Genomic DNA, 19,657 nt, shown 5'->3' with positions numbered 1-19,657 from the left:
CGTTGGCAGACAATACAGAAACAGCAGCCCCCTGCACTACGCCGTGCTCCTGGCCTCTACAGATGCAATTCCTGGGATATGGCCTACATGGCTATGGTGGACATCTGCACACATGGATGCCACAGGGGCATGTATACCTGTACTTTTCACTCTACTGCGGTGGGGTGGAGTGCCACATGGCCTGCATTATGGAGGGGCCTAGCCCCAGAATGATTGTGTACTCACCCCCTTGTGTCTGCTGTGATGCCCTCAAGCACCCATCCAACTCAGGGTAGGCCACCGCCAGTATCCGGAACATCAGGGGGGTCATGGGGCGACGGGCACCCCTCCCACGTTGGGAGGCCATCCCCAGCTGAGCCTCGGCCGTCTTCTTGCTCCAGTGGCGAATGTCCTCCCATCTTTTCCGGCAGTGGGTGCCCCGTCTCTGGTGGACCCCCAGGGTCCGGACGTCCTTGGCGATGGCATGCCAAATGCCCTTCTTCTGGTGGGCGCTGACCTACATGACATGCACAGGGGAAGATGAGAAGTCATTAGCAAGAGCACTGTCGAAGTGAGTTGCCCCAATCCTGCCCTTGCCATGTGGCACATACATTCATAGTCCTTCATGTTCACTGCACTCTATCCCCTTCCCTCCTACAACCAGCCCTCTCCACCCAGGCATAGCCCATACAACGTGCTCCCTGTGTACTTACCTGTTGGTCTGGAGGACCGTAGAGCAGCGTGTTCTGGGGGAGGACCCCGTCCACAAGCTTCTCCAACTCCTGAGCAGTGAAGGCATGGGCCCTTTCCCCAGACGCAGCAGCCATTGTCTCTTCCAGACCGAGGTCACAGCAGCACTTGCAGTGTAGGTCCTCTCCTGTCGAAGATCAGGTATCAAGTGATTGAACAGAGAGAAAATGGCGGTCACGTCCGCGGCGGTGACGTCCGCGGCGGTGCGTATCATCACCGCCGGCGCACTTCATCATTGGCTCCTGGGACCCATAGGGTCCAATGTTAACCAATGCAGCATTGCGCCGTGGTCTACGACCGCCTACCGCGACGGTGTACAACGCCAGCGCAGTTACCTCACATCCCACTGTCCCAGTTTAGAGGTCAGGCAGCCGCCATTTCAGGGGTCCACATGGCTCAATTTGCAACTGCGTCACACATACCTGGGCCTACACTCGACACACATACAGGAAGAATTTTTGTCTTTGGTGTCGTGTTCGGTGTATCTGTGAATACATACCTGGGATTTTGTTGACTCTGTGGTCGCTGTTGTCCTTCCTAGGCACCGTCAGCTTGGACATTTGAGAAATGGCGGAATCCTCCGGTGTACCGACCGCTGGTGGACCTGTTGACAATGGAGGAGCGACATTTACTCATCACCTACAGGTTTGACCGTGCCACAATCCAGGAACTATGTACCCAGTTGGAGTCAGACCTGATGTAACCAATCCGCCATCCCACAGGAATCCCCCCTCAAGTGCAAGTGCTGTTAGTGCTCCATTTCCTTGCAAGTGGATCGTTTCAGACAACAGTGGCCATGGCATCAGGGATGTCCCAGCCTATGTTTTCCAACGTGTTGTCCAGAGTGTTGTCTGCCCTGCTGAAACACGTAAGGAGCTACATCGTTTTCCCTCAGGTGGAGGATTTGCCAACAGTGAAAGGTGACTTCTATGCCCTTGGACATATCCCCAACATCATAGGTGCTATTGATGGGACCCATGTAGCTCTGGTCCCCCCCCCACAGGAGTGAACAGGTGTACAGGAACAGGAAGAGTTATCATTCCATGAATGTACAGATTGTATGTTTGGCAGACCAGTACATCTCGCAGGTAAATGCTATGTTCCCTGGATCAGTGCATGACGCCTACATGCTGCGCAATAGCAGCATCCCTTATATGATGGGTCAACTCCAGAGGCACTGGGTGTGGCTATTGGGGGACTCTGGTTACCCCAACCTGTCCTGGCTATTAACCCCAGTGAGGAATCCCAGGACCAGGGCAGAGGAACGCTACAATGAGGCCCATGGGTGGACTAGGAGGGTGCGGGCTTGGTGTTGGGATGGGATCCTGAAGGCCAGATTCAGGTGCCTGCATATGACAGGCGGTTCCCTATTCTACTCACCAAAGAAGGTGTGCCAGATCATCATCGCCTGCTCGATGCTTCACAATCTTGCTTTGCGACAACAGGTGCCTTTTCTGCAAGAGGGTGGTCCAGATGGCGGTGTTGTGGTACCTGTGGAGCCTGTGGAGCCTGTGGAGCCTGTGGACAGTGATGAGGAGGACGCAGAGGAAGAAGACATAGACAGCAGGGAGTCAGTCATATGGCAATATTTCCAGTGATACACAGGTGAGAACAGTTTTCTTTTTACCATTACATTCACTTTCACACTTCTACCTCTATCCTGTCTGTCAGTTCATAGCAGTATTTGGTCACTGAGTTGTACCTTTCCATTACGGTTTCACAGGTGTGGTTAGCAACGTGTGTAATCTGCTTGCATCCTTCAAGGACTTGTGATGTGTGACATAGGTATGTTGGCTATAAAATTGGAAAGCATGTTGACACTGTCATTGATTATACATATTTACCAAATCACAGACTGACTCCAGATTGTTTTGTGGTTCAAGGGTGTTTATTTCAGTGCTCAGAAATGGAGGGGGGTAGTGATATGGTGATGGGGGACGGTGGAGGAATGTCCATGGCAGAGTCCAGTCCATTAGTCACACAGGTGCACTGCCCATATAGGCATAGGAAGTGGAAATGGGGCAGTTCCAATCGGGACAGGGTAACAAAGTGAGACAGTGGGTGGACAATCAGGGTTGTCTCATTTCCTGGCGGGGGTCTTGCCATCTTGCTCTGTCCTGTTCCTGGATCTCAGGGACCGCTTGCGGGGTGTTTGTCCGTCTGCAGGGGGTGGGGTGCTGGTGTGGTGGTCCTGTGGCGGGGCGTCCTGTCCACTAGCGCCGGCAGAGGTGGTGGGCAGTTCATCGTCCATGCTAGTGTCAGGGGCCCCTTAGAGTGCCACGGTGTCCCTCATGGTCTTTTGTATGTCCTTCAGCACCCCTACGATGGTGCCCAGGGCGAAGCTGATGGTTCTGAGCTCCTCCCTGAACCCCAAATACAGTTCGTCCTGCAGGCGCTGGGTCTCCTGAAACTTGGCCAGTACCGTGGCCATCGTCTCCTGGGAGTGGTGGTATACTCCCATGATGGCGGAGAGGGCCTCGTGGAGGGTGGGTTCCCTTGGCCTGTCTGCCCCCTGTCGCACAGCAGCCCTCTCAGTTCCCCGGTGTTCCTGTGCCTCCGTCCCCTGGACCGCGTGCCCACTACCACTGCCCCAGGTCCCTGTTGTTGTTGGGGTGGTGAGTTATCCTGGGTTCCCTGTAGTGGTTGACACACCGCTGATTGACGTGTCCTGGGTACGGAGGTATGGGCCCGCTGGGTGGGTGCTGTGCTGGTGTTACCAGAGGGTGGAAGGTCAGTGTTGGGCTGTGCCTGTGCAAGGGGAACCGACTGTCCCGAGGCCCACGATGGTCCGGGCTAGTCATCAGGGTCCAGTAGGGCAGAGCTGCTGTTGTCACTGTGGGCCTCTTCTGTGGGTGGAGTGGAGATGTCTGGACCCTCCTGTGTGGTGACGTTCCGTAGTGGTCCTGCAGGGATATAAGAGCATGATTAGTGCATGTGTGTGAGTAATGGTGTGCAATGGGTGGGTGTTTGTGTACCCCAGTGCAAGCATTCCTGTGTGTGGGTTTGTGTGATGATGGTTAGGGGGTTGTTATGGGTATGTGCAGTGAGCATGCTTTGGTGAGGGCTGACCATGCTTTGTTTTTACATGCGGGGCTTGGTGTTGGGATGGGTGGTTTGTGTTATGAGTACATTAGTGAGGAGTTGTAGTGATAGGGGAGGGGGTCAGGGTGGGGGTGTGTGATAGCATGCAGGTAGGGTGGAGGATATAATAGTTGAGATTTAACTTACCAGTGTCCATTCCTCCACCGACTCCTCCGAGGCCCTCTGGATGCATGATGGTCAAGACTTGATCCTCCCATGTTGTTAGTTGTGTGGGAGGAGGTGGGGGTCCGCTGCCAGTCCGCTGTACCGCGATGTTGTGCCTAGATACCACTGAACGCACCTTCCCCCATAGGTCGTTCCACCTCTTCCTGAAGTCCTCCCGATTTCTTGTATGCTGTCCCACAGCGTTGACCCTGTCCACGATTCTTTACCATAGCTCCATCTTCCTGGCTATGGATGTGTGCTGCACCTGTGAGCCAAATAGCTGTGGCTCTACCTGTAGGATTTCCTCCACCATGACCCTGAGCTCCTCCTCGGAAAACCTGGGGTGTCTTTGGCGTGACATGAGGTCTTGTGGGTGATGTGTAGGGTGGTGTAAGTGTTGAGGTGTGTGTTGATGTGTAGTGGTGTGTGGTATATTGTGCATGTAATGTTGTATGGATGATGGTGTTGTGTGCCTCTGTGTGGTGGGGTTCTCAGTTGCTGTGCTCTCTGTCTATCTGGCCTTCGTCTCTAATTTTTTGTAATAGGGGTTTGTGGGTGATGTGGGTGTGTGTTTTATATTGTATTTGGTGTGTGGGAGTGGTGTTTGTATGTGTATCAGGTGTGTGTATTTGTAATTGTCCAATGTGGCGGTGTTTTGTAGATGTGTGTGTATTTTGAGCGCGGCGGTGTGTACCGCCAATGGAATACTGCGGTTGAAAGACCGCTGCGTGGATTTGTGTGTCGTGATAGCATGGGCGTGTTTCTGTTGGCGTGACGGTGGAGGTTTTGTTTTCGCCAGTTTATCACTGACCTTTGGTGTGGCTGTCCTGTGTGGGTGTCTGTATTTCTGCGGATTCCGAGATGTGGGTCATAATAGCTGTGGCGGAATTCCGCGGACGCGGAGGTGTATTGGTGGTCTTCTGCACAGCGGTAAGCGCCTTTTACCGCCAATGTTGTAATGAGGGCCTTTGTTTGCTTTTTAAAGACTTAAGACACTTTGGGGGTCATTCTGACCCTGGCGGTCCAAGACCGCCAGGGCCACGGATGACTGAAGCACCGCCAACAGGCTGGCGGTGCTTCATTGCCCATTCCGACCGCGGCTGTGAAGCCACGGTCGGAAAACCTAGTCCGGCGGTTTCCCGCCGGATTTCCCCCGGCTGGGCGAATCCTCCATGGCGGCGCTGCAAGCAGCGGCGCCATGGGGATTCTGACCCCCTTCCCGCCACCCTGTTTCTGGCGGTTTTTACCGCCAGGAACAGGATGGCGGGAACGGGTGTCCTGGGGCCCCCTAACAGGGCCCCAGCCTGCTTTTCACTGTCTGCTATGCAGACAGTGAAAAGCGCGACGGGTGCAACTGCACCCATCGCACACCTGCAACACCGCCGGCTCCATTCGGAGCCGGCTTCTGTGTTGCAGGCCCCTATCCCGCTGGGCCGGCGGGCGCTACCTCAGGTAGCGCCCGCCGGCACAGCGGGAAAGTTAGAATGGCCCCAGCGGTCTTTTGACCGTGGGCGGCCGAATGGCGGTTCCCTCCAGGCGGGCGGCAACTGCCGCCCGCCGGGGTCAGAATGACCCCCTTAATATCACTTTTCAGTGATATCTCTACAATTTCACATTGCATCTTTATTTGTTTTGACCTGCAATTATCCAGATAAATATTATATATTTTTCTAAATACTGTGTGGTGTATTTTTGTGGTGCTATATTGTGTTATTGTATGATTTATTGCACAAATACTTTACACATTGCCTTCTAAGTTAAGCCTGACTGCTCAGTGCCAAGCTATCAGAGGGTGGGCACAGGATAATTTGGATTGTGTGTGACTTACCCTGACTAGTGTGAGGTTTCTTGCTTGGACAGAGGGTAACCTGACTGCCAACCAAAAACCCCATTTCTAACATTGGTGATCAGCGGTGAGGATAGGACTTGTATTTGTGCAGTGACATACAGTAGCTAAGTATTTCACTACCTACCCGCTGTTGAAGGTCAACTTGATTTTTATCTCTTTTTGCAAATTCATTTTTCCTGACAATTTTCAAAAACTAAATCCTCACTCAACATGTCTCTGGCTGGGTTTCAAGTAGGAGATTTGGACCTAGCCCTGTTGGAGACATATACTGTCAAACAGCTAAAAGGGTTCTGCAGGGTGATAAGAGTACCCACCCAAGGGGCCTCCAAAAAGGAGGACTTTCAAGTGGCGCTGAGGGCCTGGGCAGAAGATAATTTAGAGGAAAGTGATGAGGAAGAGGAGCCAGAAAATGGCCTCTCAGAGGATTTATTGCCATCAGTGGGTAATGTTACCACTGCAATTGTGCCCCCTTCCAGACCAGGCTGCAGTGTCTCTGAGCAAAGCCTGACCGCAGAGGAAAGGAGAGAAGGAAGGGAGTTCCAATTGCAAATGGCAAAACTGAAAATTGAGGCCCAACAGGAGGAAAGGAAAGCTGAAAGAGCAGCTAAACAGGTGGAAGCTGAAAGAGTTGAAGCTGCAGCTGAGAGAGCTTTGGCTGAAAATTAACTTTTGTTGGCTCATGAACTGAGTCTCAAGGAGCTGGAGATCAAGGCGAGACAGTCTGAATCCAGCAGTAATGGTGGCAACATACAGACAGGGCCTGCTGGAGAAAAGAAGGTTTGTATACCCAAAAATGTGGTGCCCAGTTTTGTGGTGGGAGATGACATAGATAAATGGTTAGCTGCTTATGAAGTTGCACTAAGGGCTCATGAGGTTCCTGAAGGGCAATGGGGTACAGCTATGTGGGGTTATGTGCCACCATTGGAGAGGGACACACTTCTCACATTGGATCAACCTGATCAAAACACATACCCACTTCAGAAAGCCACTTTACTTGCCAAGTTTGGGCTGATCCCTAAGCGATACCATCAGAGGTTCAGGGACAGCACCAAACAATCCACACAAACATGGGTAGATTTCTTTGACTTTTCCAGTAAGGCGCTGAATGGATGTGTGCAGGGCAACAAAGTAGATGATTATAAAGGGTTATATGACTTGATTCTGAGAGACCATATGCTCAATACTACTTTTACAGAGTTGAGCCAGCACTTGGTAGATAGTAAGCTGACTAATCCCAGGAAGTTTGCTGAGGAGGCGGACCTCTGGGTTAGCACCAGAGTGTCCAAAAAGGTACCTGGGGGGGGCACCCACAAAGGTGGTCAGGGTTCCCAACAGAAGAAAGAGGGGGGAGATAAACTTACAGATAAGGAACTCTCAAAAGCCCCCCAAAAGAATTCCCAGGGAGGGGGTGGCAACCATTCCTTTTCCAGATTTGGGAAAAAGCCTGGGACGCATGATAAATCAGGGAAATCCAACCCCAAATGCATGGAGTGCTATCAGTATGGTCTCTATAAAGGCGACCCCCAGTGCTCAAAGAGGGCACCGTCCACTACCGGACAGACACCTGGGTTGACTAGTGTAGCACTCGGGGGAGAGATGGACATAGATAGCTTTGGGGAGCAGGTAGAGATTTCCCTAGTGTCCCTGGGAGAAAGAGAAATGGTGCCCAAAGCCCACATGCCCCGAAATACTTCCAAGTACAGGCAGTGGGTCACCATTGATGGGCAAAAGGTGGAGGATCTGCGTGACACAGGAGCCAGTATGACGACTATCAAGAGTCAGCTGGTGTCAGCAGAGCAGATAGTCCCTAATACATTCCACCAGGTCATGTTCGCTGACAATCGTGAGAGTCACCTACCGGTGGCTCTGGTTCCCTTTGAGTGGGGGGGGTCTCTGGTACTCTGAAAGTAGCTGTGAGTCCTGCCATGCCTGTAGATTGTCTGTTAGGCAATGATCTTGAGCATACTGCTTGGAAAGAAGTAGAGCTCAGATCTCACCTGGAGATGTTAGGGTTACCTGAGTGGGTCTGCATGACCACACTGTCCATGGCTGCCCAGGAAGGGAGTCAAGGGCGTCTGGAGCCTGGAAAGATGGCCCAGACAGCTGCAAAGAGGAAGGGCAAGAGGCACGGGAAACCTGCCTCAAATGTTCCCACGGGGGTGGACGAGGCCCCTGAGGAGGAGGAGGCCCCTGAGCCAACTGGGGAGGACATAGCTGACCTGGGTAACCTACCTGAACTTGCTGGCTGGCAAGTTGAGGGGGGGCCAACCAGGGCAGCATTCTGCAAGGTGCAGAAGGAATGCCCTGCCCTTGAGGGTCTGAGGCAACAGGCCACAGCCCAAGCAGCAGGTGACGCCTCTGGCGCTCACCATATTTACTCGGAGAATGATCTCCTTTACAGTGAGCGTAAGGTTCCAGGTCCTGGGGCGCCCCGTGTGCTGGTGGTCCCCCAGTGTTACCGGAACTTCCAACTGGGCCTGGCTCACGACATCCCCCTGGCAGGATACCTGGGCCAAGACAAGACCTTTAAGAGGCTTGACACCCACTTCTATTGGCCCAGAATGTGGACAGCCTCAGATAACATCTTCAGAGCTTGCCCCACCTGCCAGGCTAGTGGGAAGACAGGGAAACGGCTTAAAGCTCCCCTACTCCCACTCCCAGTTGTTGGCGCCCCCTTTGAAAGGGTGGGCATCGACATTGTTGGTCCCTTGGACCATAAAACTGCCTTGGGCAACAGGTTTTTCCTGGTTTTGGTGGACCATGCCACCCGCTATCCAGAGGCAATCCCTCTGAGAACAGTGACTGTACCGGTGGTGACCAGAGCCCTGTTGGGAATATTTACCCGTGTGGGATTCCCTAAGGAGGTCGTGTCTGACAGGGGCACAAACTTCATGTCTGCATACATGAAGTCCGTGTGGGATGAGTGTGGGGTGACCTACCGGTTTATCAACCCTTATCATCCTCAATCCAATGGGCTTGTTGAGAGATTCAACCAGACCCTGAAAGGCATGATTGGTGGCCTGACGGATGCCATGAGGCATAAGTGGGACGTCCTCTTACCCTGCCTGTTGTTTGCCTACAGAGAGGTGCCCCAGAAAGGGGTGGGGTTCAGCCCCTTTGAGCTTCTCTATGGTCACCCTGTCAGGGGACCCCTAAGCATTGTTAAGGAGGGCTGGGAGAAAGCTCCCCAGTCACCTCCCCAGGATGTAGTCAGCTACATGCTGGCCCTCCGCAACCAAACCCAACGCTTCTGGAAGCAGGCCCAGAGTAACCTCGAGGCCAGTCAAGAGGTGATGAAGGAGTGGTATGACCAGAAGGCCACTCTAGTTTAGTTCTCACCAGGAGACAAAGTTTGGGTGATGGAGCCAGTAGAGCCCAGGGCTCTCCAGGACCGCTGGACTGGCCCCTTTGAGATCAAGGAGCGTAAAGGGGAGGCCACTTACCTAGTGGACCTCAAGACCCCTAGACACCACCTAAGGGTCCTCCATCCCAACCGGCTCAAACCTCACTTTGAGAGGTCTGAGGTCAGTATGCTCCTGGTCACAGATGAGGGCATGGAAGAGGAGAGTGAACCTCTCCCCGACCTCTTCGCTGTCAAAGAAGGGGATGGGTCAGTGGGGGGTGTCATTCTCTCTGACTCCCTTACTCTGACCCAGAGAGGAGACTGCTATGAGCTGTTAGAGCAGTTCTCCCCCCTGTTCTCCCTTACTCCTGGACTAACCCACCTCTTTGTTCATGACATTGACACAGGTGACTGTCCCCCTGTGAAGAACAAAATGTACAGGTTGTTGGATAAGGTGAAGGCCAGCATGAAGGAGGAGGTCTCCAAGATGTTGACTTTAGGGGTTATTGAGAAATCCAGTAGTCCCTGGGCCAGCCCTGTGGTATTGGTTCCTAAGGCTACTGCCCCAGGTGCAAAGCCAGAACTCCGGTTCTGTGTGGACTACCGGGGTCTCAACTCAGTCACCCAGACTGATGCTCACCCCATCTCCGGAGCTGATGAGCTCGTTGACAGGCTAGGCGCTGCCAAGTTCTTGAGTACGTTCGATCTTACTTCAGGGTACTGGCAGATCAGCCTGACTAAAGGGGCTAAGGAAAGATCAGCATTTTCCACCACTGATGGCCATTACCAATTCCGGGTGATGCCATTTGGGCTGAAAAATGCCCCCGCTACCTTCCAACGGTTGGTTAACGGGGTCCTAGCTGGTAAAGATGCCTTCTGTGCAGCTTACCTGGAAGACATAGCTGTCTACAGTTCCAGCTGGGAGGAACACCTGCTCCACCTCAAGGAGGTGCTTCAGGCTCTGCAACAGGCAGGCCTGACTATCAAGGCTAGTAAGTGCCAGATTGGGCAGGGTTCCGTGGTGTACTTGGGACACCTAGTAGGTGGTGGCAAGGTGCAGCCACTCCAGGGCAAGATTGAGACTATCAAGGCCTGGCAACCACCTAGAACCCAGACTGAGGTGAGAGCCTTTTTGGGCCTCACTGGATACTACCGCAGATTCCTCAAGGGTTATGGTACCTTTGTAGCCCCCTTGACAGAACTCACTTCCAAGAAACAACCTAGGTTGGTGAATTGGACAGAGGCTTGTCAGAAAGCCTTTGATTCTCTGAAGGAAGCCATGTGCACGGCCCCGTGCTCAAGGCCCCTGACTACTCCCAGGAATTTATTGTGCAGACAGACGCTTCAGAGCATGGCATAGGGACTGTTCTAGCACAGCTAAATGAGGAGGGGTCAGACCAATCAGTAGTCTTTATTAGCAGAAGACTACTACCACAGGAACAAGGGTGGGGTGCTATTGAGAGATAAGCATTTGCTGTGGTCTGGGCACTGAAGAAGCTAAGACCCTATCTGTTTAGGAATCACTTCCGGGTTCAGACAGACCACAGACCCCTCAGGTGCCTCATGCAGATGAGGGGTGAGAATCCAAAACTCTTGAGGTGGTCCATTTCCCTACGGGGGATGAACTTTACGGTAGAGCATCGCCCAGGGGTTGACCACGCCAACGCTGATGGTCTCTCCAGATACTTCCGCCTTAGTGATGAGAGCTCCCAGGAGGTCGGGTAGCTCTCCCCACTTTCAGCTGGGGGGGACACATGTAGACCTGACATGCTTTGGGGTGATCATCCCTAACTTTTTGCCTGCCTCCCTCCACTTTTTGGACTCTGTTTTGCTGGCTCTTAGACTCTGCACACTTTACCACTGCTAACTAGTGCTAAAGTGCATATGCTCTCTCCCTTTAAGCGTGGTAACCTTGGATCATACCCATTGGACTATTTAATATACTTATAAGTCCCTAGTAATGTGCACTGTATGTGCCTAGGGCCTGTAGATTAAATGCTACTAGTGGGCCTGCAGCCCTGGTTGTGCCACCACTCAAGTAGCCCCTTTACCTTGTCCCAGGCCTGCCATTGCAAGGCCTGTGTGTGCAGTTTCACTGCCACTTCGACTTGGCATTTAAAAGTACTTGCCAAGCCTCAAGCTCCCCTTTTTCTACACATAACTCACCTCTAATGTGTGCCCTAGGTAACCCCTAGAGCAGGGTGCTGTGTGGGTAAAAGGCAGGACATGTACCTGTGTAGTTACATGTTCTGGTAGTGTAAAACTCCTAAATTCGTTTTTACACTACTGTGAGGCCTGCTCCCTTCATAGGCTAACATTGGGGCTGCCCTCACACATTGTTGAAGTGGCAGCTGCTGATCTGAAGGGAGTAGGAAGGTCATATTTAGTATGGCCAGAATGGTAATACAAAATCCTTCTGACTGGTGAAGTTGGATTTAATATTACTATTTTAGAAATGCCACTTTTAGAAAGTGAGCATTTCTCTGCGCTTAAATCTTTCTGTGCCTTACAATCCACGTCTGGCTAGGTTTAGTTGACAGCTCCTTGTGCATTCACTCAGACACACCCCAAACACAAGGTACTCAGCCTCACTAACATACATCTGCATTTTGAATGGGTCTTCCTGGGCTGGGAGGGTGGAGGGCCTGCTTTGACACAAAGGACTGTCACACCCCCTACTGGGACCCTGGCAGACAGGATTGAACTGAAAGGGGACCTGGTGCACTTCTAAGCCACTCGTTGAAGTCTCCCCCATTTCAAAGGCACATTTGGGTATAAAACAGGGCCTCTGCCCTACCACCTCAGACACTTGCTGGAGAAGAAACCTGAACCAGAAACTACATCCTGCCAAGAAGAACTGCCTGCCTGCTCAAAGGACTCACCTGTCTGCTTTCTACAAAGGACTGCTGCCTTGCTGTTGGCCTGCTGCCTTTCTAAACTCTTGTCTGGCTGTAAAAGTGCTCTCCAAGGGCTTGAATAGAGCTTGCCTCCTGTTCCATGAAGTCTCAAGACCAAAAAAGACTTCTCTTTTTCATTTGAACTCTTCGTGCGCCAAAATTTCCGACGCACAGCTTGCTCCGCGGCGAGAAAATTGCTGCACACCGACGCTGATCGATGCGACGCCTTCGGGGCAACCGGAACTTCGACGCATGTCCTCGCAAGGAAAACGCTGCCCGATTTCCAGAGGGGAAATTGACGCGACGCCTGCTGTGAGAACGAAAATTCCACGCACAGCCTCCCGGAACGACGCGCAGCCAGAAAACAAGCTGAAGAATCCACGCACAGACCTCGGGACATCTGGTAATCCCGCGAACCACAGAAAGAGACTGTCCGCGCGCCGGAAAACGACGCACGACTTCCCAGCGTGAAAAATAACAACGCAAGTCCGTGTGTGCAGGGGAGAAATCGACGCACAGAACATTTTTCCATGTATCTCTTCTTCTGCGGCCCTTTCCACTGTGAACCAGGTACTTTGTGCTTGAAAGAGGCAGTTTGTGCCATGCAAAATGCCGTTTGCAATGCACATTCACAATTTGCAAGTCGATACCGACTCGCAAATTGTGAATGCGACTCGCAAATAGGAAGGGGTGATCCCTTCCTATTTGCGACTCGCATCGCTATGCTAAATTGCTTTGTGACCGCGAATGCGGTTGCAAAGCAATTCGCAATTACCTCCAGTGTCACACTGGTGGTAATAAATTCGCCAAAGGAAAGGTGTCCCCATGGGACCCCTTCCCCTTTGTGAATGTTACCAATAAGGGTTTTTCAGAGCAGGCAGTGGTCCATTGGACCACTGCCTACTCTGAGAAACCGAAACCAAGAGGTTTCGTTATTTTTTTTAAGGAAAACGGGCAGCAAAATAAAGAAAAAAACTGTTTTATTTAAAAAGCAGTCACAGACATGGAGGTCTGCTGACTTCAGCAGGCCACCATCCCTGTGAGTGCAGGGACTCGCTATGGGGTCGCAAAATGCGACCCACCTCATTAATATTAATGAGGTGGGTCTTTGCGACCCCATAGCGACTCGCAGTCGGTGTCTGAGACACCGTACTGCATCCGATTTTGCGAATCGGAAATTGCGAGTCGCACCAACTCGCAATTTCCGATTCGCAAAATCGGAAATGGCTACATCTGGCCCTTAATATCACTTTTCAGTGATATCTCTACAATTTCACATTGCATCTTTATTCGTTTTGACCTGCAATTATCCAGATAAATATTATATATTTTTCTAAACACTGTGTGGTGTATTTTTGTGGTGCTATATTGTGTTATTGTATGATTTATTGCACAAATACTTTATACATTGCCTTCTAAGTTAAGCCTGACTGCTCAGTGCCAAGCTACCAGAGGGTGGGTACAGGATAATTTGGATTGTGTGTGACGTACTCTGACTAGAGTGAGGGTTATTGCTTGGACAGAGGGTAACCTGACTGCCAACCAAAAACCCAATTTCTAACATATAGGATAGTTTAATCAGTTTACCTATCGTATTCTGTTCTGGGACTTGTATTCAAATGGCCTAATCCAGCCCCCATCCATTGTCTGGTTTTGCGTGTATTCATTAGTGCCAAACAGTGACAGTGTGCTATGGCTGTATGCATGGATTTGGTACGCTGCCTCCAGCACAACAAACAAGGGTTGCTAATGTGTATGTAAGGACAAAACATGTTTGTGCCGTGACGGTCCAGACACGGATTCACTTCTGCCACCACATTTTGATGGGACTTGCTTGGTGACTAGCTGTGAGATTAATCAGCACAGAGGCACTGATGTTTCCTGTTGCAGTGGGAATTTTAGAGCCCACCCTGTGTACAAATGTTGTGATGAAACCTATCTGTTTCCTATTACTGATCCATAACGTATTTGAGCACACCAAGGTTGCTCTGTCGTCAGCCTTCTAAAAGTACTGCAGTGCCATAGCTGGACTATCCCCATGTGTGTCGTTAGTTGATCTTTGGCTTTTGGTCAAATCTGCTTTTAAGGATACTCTGTTAATTCAAGGGTCGGCTCCACAGATTCATGACTAGACAATGTAACTGTGACAACATGGAGGCCAATACTGACACAGGGTACATATGGCCACACACTTTAACTGGACACCTTTGTGCAATGAACCACTGGAAATATGTGAACACATGCAGCATGGTCTGATGGTCCTCCACAGCCACAGGATAAACATAGGTCATTTACATGACTCAAACTGTGGTGTACATAACAATTTTAGTATTGGATTTGAGACTCTTTGTCACAAACACTGTACCTGCCTAGCATGTTCAAATGATTGACTCATGGGTAGTTTACACACAAGTGACCATGAAGTGGTATCCAACATTTCATTACATGTGAGGGGTAACATATCTGACGTAGCCATTATCAACCGTCCTCGATCTATCCTGTGTTTAGTTAGTCATGGGAAATGTTTTGTCCCCAAAGTCAAGGAAGTACACACAGAATAAGATGCAACAGACATAACAAACACATATCATGGCTGATGTACCTCAATGAATGGCATCTGATGGTTATACACATTTATAACACATTCATACATGCACATTACGCCAAACATTTCTCGTGACGTTCCCACAGAGGCACAACAATAATTTGAACAGCCAATTCACAGACATAAACACACAGGCCATGAGTCTATTTGTTTAGTTGCGTAGCCTTGCTGTCCTCTATTGATACAACACCTGCTCAAACTAGAAAATACCTATTTTATTTCCAAAGATTGTGTTGCTGTTGGGTCAGTTAAGAGAGCTAATCCTGCACAACAACATGAGTATTATGGGTTGCAGTAATATGGTCTGCCACATGTGCCCAAACACTAGAACACACACTGCAGGTGATTCCATCCTATCTCTGTATAGTTATAGGCTGTATGCATGTAAGAAATGGAAAAAATCACACAAACACAGTTTAAGACAGATTGTTTTTATGCAAACACGGATAAAAAGACGCATATGCGTCAAAATATAATGCATATGAGTAAAAAATGATGCTCACACACATTATACATCAATTGGTCCCTAGCGTTAATTCCATCAACGCACCCCTGGAAAGCGGTTATCCATTTAAAATGTTTTGGCCCTTGAATGCGGGGGATTTTTCATGCATATGCGTAAAAAAATATTGACGCAAACCCCGTAAGCGTCATAAAATTACACGCAATACAAAAAAGGTCTGCAATTGAGACAGGAAGTGATGTAATAGGATATCCTGTTTACAGAAATGGTACAGTGGGTATACTTTCACTTTTACTTTGCAGTCTGTGATTATTCTAGCCTGTGTGGCTGTTGCTTCAGTTGTCTCTGTGAATATTGTGAATTTGTCTCCTTGTGCTATTGATATTGTATTTTGGTGTTTTGTAAGTGTCTGTGGTAATCTGTGTGAGTGTTTTTTGTAATTTATTGTAATTGGATTTGTCTTTGTGCTGTTGGGAGTCTGTTTGTGGGTATTGTTAGTTGGGGTATTGTTGGGATGTCTGTGAGTTAGTTAAGTTTCCTTTACCTACCTCCTTTCTCTGTTTTTCCCTCTTTACCCTTTTCTCTCCTATTTTTGTTGATATGTTGGGAAGGCCATGTCTGGGATGAATTGGTGAGGAGGAGCTAGGGGAATTTGTGTGGCTGCTGTGCCACTTCCTCCCTCTGATGTTGGAGGCTGGGGTCGGGTGATACAGGGGTATCACACGGAGGCAAGAAGGCTCAGGTGGGCAAAGGTATTGTTCCACCTGCGGCGCATATTCAACAGCCAGCACAACGACCACCAGCTGAAGCATCGCTGGGCTGACCTGGTGGCCCGAGAGCAGGACCTGCTGGACCGCCTGGGTTTGGTGATTGGTGGCCCTGTTGGTGAGTACAAATTTGACTAATGTGTAAAGTACAATGCTAAGGAGTGACAGTAGCAGATTTTGCTGCATGCAATGTTTGTAGACATGTGGAATGCAAATTGAACAAACTGTGGCCCTGATTTATACAAATTTTGTAACGCATTACCATCTTCTAAATTAGTGCCCCTTTTGCGTCAATCGATGATGGTAATGCAGCACAAACAAAATTATGAATCAGGGCCCGTGAGTGTACCAGGAATGGGATGTATTTCACATGCTAATACAAGAAACCAATGTATTCCCCAGTTCAATTTAAACCATGTCTGAACAGTATTCATGGCCATACGTAAAAAGCTCTTTCTAACCTCTGCTAATATCTTCGGTCGATATTTCTACTTTGTTTGTGCTGCATTTGCATTATTTCTGGATGCAAAAGTATAGCACACTTGCTACACTCTAATTTATTTTGCTAATTTCCATAGCTGTAGCGTAAACAAATGAAGCAAATGCAAAGCAAAAAAGTGACACATCCGTCTCTAACTTTATTGTTTCTGTGTGTTTACGTCTGGACAGAAAATCTTTCACATGGGCAAACCCAAATGTGCCAGGATAATACCAGATTGCAGTAGAACAAAACAGGTTCATCTCGTGGCTTTTCGGAGTAGGCGTTGAAATCGTTGAAATCCTATAATTGAATAGCAGGGCCCAACAACATTTTTGGCTTGGCCGCAATTGCTGGTACAGAGCTAATGCAATTACCATCTGTGTCGCTTTATAGCTAAACTATTTTGTAAAGTGGATGGCTCATCATGGGATCCCTGCTCTTTGTGAATACATGGTCACAAACTATTTATTAGCATGATGTGGTGCAAGGGACCACTGACTGCTTCCATTATACATTTTAAGTGACAAAATAGGTTGTTGTTTTACTTTTGGTACACCCCTGCTGATATAGTGCAGCATATGTACAATTATTGACTTCTCAGTATGAAGGCTGTCACAGACATGGTGGTATGCTAAGATCAGCAGGCCAGCATTCCTGTGAGTGCCGCCATTCCCAAGGTGCTTTCAAATAGAGACCTACCTCATCAGGATTGCAGAAGTAGGACATTTGCTAACCCATGTTTTAATTAGCGGACAGTGTCAGTTCGGTTGTACTACCACTGATCACCCAACTTGGCAATTCTAAGTTAATGAATCTGGCAAAGTGTGATTTACAATACCTTATATAGGTACACAGGGCCCAGAGCAACACATTTCATGTGCAATGACTACACCTGTGCCCATGCATTCTGTCAAGGATGATCAAATTAGACACTGTCAGCATACATCTTTTAGTTGTTTTGAATCAGAAAAGTGGCCAATCCATGTGTAGCGTAACATTGTCATCAAGTAACACACAGGATCCCTGCCAACATGTTGTCATAGGGGAATATACGGCTCTGGGTACACTGGCAATGTGGCATATGAAACCTACATACATAACTGGCACACATATAATGGACCACTGAAAGCACAATAATTCCTGAACACAAATCAACCCACATGAGCATCAAACAATTACTCATTGTCCTTTGATGCACATGCCACAATACCTGAGTCACTGGTATTGCAGTGCACCAGGAATGTGGCATTGCATGTGTCTCCCAATTACAAATGATGAAATGGAGTACACTCTGGAATGACTTAAGCACAAAATTGAGTAATCATGTTTGGCACCACATGATTGTTAACGACAGTGCATGTGTGCATATGTGTGTCTATCACTCACTGGAGTGACAGTGTCAATGCATGTTTGCAGTAGTATGTCTGTTGGGGTGTCTACATGCCTGATGTGCAGCTCTATCATATAAAAAATCACACACAGTGATTGATTTGTTGTTCCAAGTTTTGTACAGTGAGCAGACATTGAGCACATATCACCCTTCCATGTTTTACAGGTGGACCTGCCCTCCAAACAATTGGTGAAGTTGCTCGATTTGCGGACCCAGACGTATCCAGTAAGTGTTAATATGTTCGTCCTGTGTTGTGTTTGCATCTGTTGTGTGATTGACTCCTGTGTGATGAACTCATTGCAAGGTATGATGTGCTGGAACGTGATCTGATATGTGACTTGACTGGAGGTTGACATTTTGTACCATGGTAGAGTTAGACATTCTGCGGCGGAGAGTCATATATTGGGAGTCGAGTGCTGCACAATAGGCATGGGCAGGTGAACAAGGTGATTTGGTGCTACATGAATGCCAATAATTATTTTGGAAGTGGCCAGTGTCATAATTTAGTCAGCATGTCATACCCTAATTCACACAGACCAGTGATGCATACGTTTTACACACAGACTTGCGCATCCCTGTTAAGTAATGAACATGTAGGACTGCATGGGTGACTGTCCCGCAGCATCTAGCCCCACTTGTTGCACTCCATTTACTTGGCACTTGAGTGAAATGTCATAGGCGTGCATGCAGGTCAAGGCCAGATGGGTGCTTGCATCAATGTGCTTGATTTTGGAAAGGTGTCAGTGAGATCTAATGATGTTGACAATTGTCCACAATTAGAAAAATAAATGTAGATGTGATTGTCCAATGGTTGACTCAGTCCTAGTTGGCAGGACTCTTTACCTGTGTTGCACTGACTAAACCCATGTACAGCTGTCCAAAGCTTCGTGGTTGTCCTTGATAGTTGAAAGTATGTGTTGCATGTCATACCCCCTGAGGCACAGGGTTAGGGCTAGAAAATATGTGTACCTAGGTGTGATGATCACAGTGTAGATGACAGACATGTAATTCAAGCATTCATGTGTTCCAAACTGCAATGCCCCCTCATGATTACCAACTTCATACTGTCCTGGCAGTTCCATATACAAATCACAGGTCTTGTGTGCCTTGATTTTGATCCTGAAGATAGTTATTAGTCGGCCTGGCACATGTTGAGTACTTGCAGCATTTGTTATGTGACTAGTAGAACTACAAATATGTACAGATCATTTAATTAAGTACACACCTTGTTGTGCATTGCTGTGCTGTTAGATAGTTGATGGGTCGGCTACATTGGCATGCCATTCCTCAGGGACATTCTATCATGTGTACTGTGATTTGTACTGTATGTGCTATTTTTTTATGAAGTGTTAGAATATCATCTGTAGATGTATCACACAATGATGTCACTATTGTTTGCCTGTCTCTATTTTTACAGCTGCCAAAATGAATGCCCAGGAGATACGGGAATTTCAGAGGCGGGCAGTGCGGTACCACCACATACTCGATGTGGAGGATGGGTTCCGCAATATGGCACTGAGATATCGACATGAGAGAGCCACAAGGGTATGGAGGGCATTTAGCCAAGGGAGGCCAGCATTGCCAACAGCTGCCACCACCACCACAGCTCAGGCCACAGTGGCCCCAGGGATAACAGCCACTCCAGCAGGTCCCTCGACCTCGTCAGCCCAGGGCCCTCAAGCAGCACCTCCCCCTCCCACCACAGCACCAGCACCAGCTTCTACAAGTGGTACCCAGACAACCCAAGCTGCTGCTTTGGACATGACAGAATTCTAGACACTAAAACGTGACAGGCAACACATGTTGCGACGGATGGACAGGCTGCAGCAGGAGGTGGCCTGCAATAGCAGGAGACTGCAGGGGATTAAGGAGATACTGCGGAGGGCC

Source organism: Pleurodeles waltl, chromosome 10 (assembly GCF_031143425.1).
Source record: "Pleurodeles waltl isolate 20211129_DDA chromosome 10, aPleWal1.hap1.20221129, whole genome shotgun sequence".
In the NCBI taxonomy this organism is placed as follows: domain Eukaryota; kingdom Metazoa; phylum Chordata; class Amphibia; order Caudata; family Salamandridae; genus Pleurodeles; species Pleurodeles waltl.
This window is presented reverse-complemented; position numbering follows the sequence as displayed.